We start from the raw sequence: 3,965 nt of genomic DNA on the forward strand, positions 1-3,965 counted from the left end.
CTAAGCTAACTGCTGCTTGCTGTATCAATCTTTTCATCAAACACACAGCGAGAAAGCAAACAAGCATATTACCCAAAATGTAATACTATGGATTTAAGTGAAAATTAAATAAATAAAAAAACTTTAAAAACCTCAAACTATGGCCACATTGCTAAATCGTGATCAAAGTTTTAATCTATCTAATCAAAGACATAAGAATGTACCTGCAACTATATAATGTATCCAGAGAACAGTACTTAAAATAATGGGGGGGTTTAAAGCCTGCTGAACTTGTTATGATAAAAATAATATTTGTCTTAGTTTTTGCTTACAATAAAACAGTGAGGCTGGTAACTAGCAAATTAATGACTCCCACTTTTCTGAACTCTATTTGCTAATCCGCTAAAACTTTTTTATTCTATAATAGATGTTCATTCACGTGAGTAACTTAAGTATTTTGCAATCCGCTCAATGAATGACTAGAAAGAATGGTAATCAAGAACATACTGCTTAAAATAATTGGTCGATGCATGTTGAATTATTGTTTTGTTATAATATATTATTTCTTTAGAATTCGGCTCTTGTGGTTGTGAGTATATTAATGAGGTCCACTCTTGAATGAATCTACAAAAAATTGTAAACGGAGGCTGTCAGCTTGGATCACAGTATGATGTTAAAACTCAAAGTACAATAAAAAAACCTTTTTGTACAGCAGTAATAAACCTTTTGAGGGAAGCTCAGTAATTGCAACCGGTCTGTGCTTATAGGCTCCCGACTCTGGCACCCACACCTCCGTCCACTGGATTCATAGCTCCACGAAAAGATATAACCCATGAGAAATACAAAACATTTTACTTCCTTTCCTCTTTGTCTCTTCATAAGGGATGCATTCCACACCTCGATGTATCATCCGCCTCAATAAATTCTTGCATGCTTCCCGAACCTCACCAAACCGTTGTCATGTAGGCACTGTTACAAAAATATACTATGTGAAACGTATGAGCAAATAAATCAGAATTGCAAGCTTTCCAGTGATGATTACATTAGCCCAGCATTAATGATGATGTCAAGCTCATACTGCTTCAGGTTTATCATGTGCGGACGCCTCAAGTGTGCCGAATATTTATCATGCATGTATGGATTATGGGAGAAATGTCGAATATTTAAAACAAAAAATACCAGATTGTGCCTTATTGGATACAGTACATTATGTAAAAATACAAATCATGTTCAACATGCAAGCTATTTTGCATAATCTAAATAAATGATAAAGTTTGAGATGAAAAAGTTTACTTCTGCACAGATTTAACAATTTTTCAACCCCATAATCTGTAACTGTTAATTTGTATTCTTATTACATAAAATATTCCACTGGTTGTTTCAAGTTGATCAGATTCGTTTGAGCTGGTGATTGATTCTTCTTTTCACTACAGTATGAGAACTCATACTACTATCGCTGACATTAGGACATAAATATGCCTCCCTAATGAACACTTAAATGAAGCGCACCAGCTGAAACCAGTTTAATAGAGGAATCCTTGTTTGCCTTAGATGCCACTCTGCATCAACACTTTTTTCTTCCTAAACAGTAGTGAGTTGCTTGCATCTGTCTAGTCCATGATGGGATAATCTGGCGTATCAGATATCAGATATCAGGTTGTGGTCTGTTGTATGCTGTTTTACTGACTGCACATTATAGAATTCCTGGTAATAAAATCCTCATAAATTTCAATACCAGCCACCTCTGGCTGCCCAGTTTTGCGAGGCTGCATTGCGAACCTTGGGCGCAAAACTACCAGCCGTCACTCCAGGAGCAAATGAGTCTCTCTCCTATCCAACAATCAATCTCAGCTCTTTCACATTCTGGCTTGTCGCTTAAAAGTCTGGCCCTGTCTTTCTCTCCGCTTTATGAGGAATGCTGTCAACGTCCTCGTCCAGGCACCAAATCCAGAAAAGGCATGAGTGTGAGAGTCTTGAGGCCGACGGCCGGTATCAAAATTAGCCAATTAGAATTATACCTATGCTGGTGTGGGAGGCGTGCATGTGTGTAAATGTGTCGTTTCTGAGTTTATGGTCCTCTGAGTTCTAGCTTTGAGATTATACTTTAGCCTGTTTCTGCATATGCTGTGGTGGTATTTGAGTTTCGAGATATGGACTGCCGCAAGGCAACCTGTTGGAAACCATTGTCTGTTCTCCCAATGTTGGCGAGCCAAAAATCAGCCCTGTGAGCTTGACTTGCCCATCTGAATGCCATACACTCACATCAGGACGATAGCTGGAGTGTATAAATGCTTGCGTTAAAGCGATCCCCTAATTAGTTGACCAGTGGAAGAGGCTTCCTTGTAAAAAGAACATCCTGCCAATTATAAAGAAGAGACAGTGAGAGACCCCCCCTTTGCTGAGGGCATTTGCTACAGCTTTGGTAAACCACGTTAGTAAGACACGCTATAGATGCCATAGTCTTATTGAATGTATCTGTCTTTGTGGCGTTTGTCTCACCTCACAACACACCCCAAATAACTGCACTTAGAACCGGTCTCCAAAAGGGAAACCATATTTTTCAACCACAAGGTACGAACTCTGGAGCTCCCTCACATCATTTCAGTCTCCTGATGCATTTTCCCTTCTAAATCTTGCTGGGAAAACTGTAGGTAATATCCTTGGTCCAATGGGTGAACTAGCGGATCTCCGTACGATCGCTGTGCTCTCATTTACACACCGCCCTAGCCAGGAGTCCTAATGGCATCAGGACATTCACATACTGCTACACCCATCCTGGTAGCTTTTTCTATAAGAGATCTGTTGTGTGTCGTAGTTGTGTGTTTCGTGCTGGGTCTGTGTGGTTTAGATAATTAAGTCATGGTCCAGCATATCCAGGCTGTCATTTTAAAGAGAACTTAAATTAAAAAGAGTTGGTGAACCTGCACCCTTTTCTTGTTACGAAAAAAGTTGCTAACTGATTTCACATTTTTCATAGTGCAGTTTCTGCACGCCCCCACCAACTTTTCTCCCTTCACACTTGGCAAGATTACAGCAGTAAATTCAAGTTGGTGCATCCGATAAATTCACCACTAGAATGACACTTAACCCCCACTTGTCCTTAATGAAACAAAAAGCCAAAAAGTGCCTGTTTGCCAAGAAAATATTTTCTAACATGAAATATGATCCAGTTTTTCATCTCCAAGTCCACTGAATTAAAGCTTTTTGCTTTTGTAGCAGAATGAATTGAAGGCCCAAAGCCCCGATATTGATAGAAATTTTGTTTACCCACTTGTTGCAAACGGGCAATGTACGCCAATTTTGTTTTTTACGGACAAAAAATAATTTTGCATTTCAATACAAGCTCACCGCTGAGCTCTCCATCAAACAATATGACAACAAAATATTAGATACCGGGAAGACCTGTCAACAATTAAACATGTTTAAAACAATCCAGTTAAGGAGTTTTGGTTATTTCATATCTTAGCCAGAAAGTTAGATGAGAAACGATGGATACCACTTCTCATGGCTGATACAGTACTAACCAGCAGCGCCGTTAGGTTCCAGCAACAAAGACCTGGAAAGATGGGGAAACAGCTAGCTAAGCACTCTGCCCAAATGTTCAACAGTGGCAAGACAAAGTCTTGCTGGCTGGCAGGCGACGCCACGGAAGACTCAAAGAAGGAACGGCAGTGTTTAACTAGTGAAACCTTCTTCTGTTGTGCAGCAAGGTTTTGTTACTTTTATAGTAGCCAGGCCTATCCTTTGTCCCAATTTCTAGTTTGTTGTGGGCTAAGCTAAGCTAACTGCTGCTTGCCTGTACAATCCTTTTCATCCAAACCACCAACGCGAGAAAGCAAAACAACACAATATTCACCCAAAATGTAATCACTAGGTTTAAGTGAAAAATAAGTACCAACTAAACAAACACTTTTAAAAACGCTCCACTATGGCCACATTGCTTAAATACGCAAAAGATGCAGTCTCTTGCTCACAGCCAAAGGCAG

Source organism: Morone saxatilis, unplaced genomic scaffold (genome assembly GCF_004916995.1).
Source record: "Morone saxatilis isolate NCDOM2014 unplaced genomic scaffold, NCSU_SB_2.0 Contig9, whole genome shotgun sequence".
Lineage (NCBI taxonomy): Eukaryota > Metazoa > Chordata > Actinopteri > Moronidae > Morone > Morone saxatilis.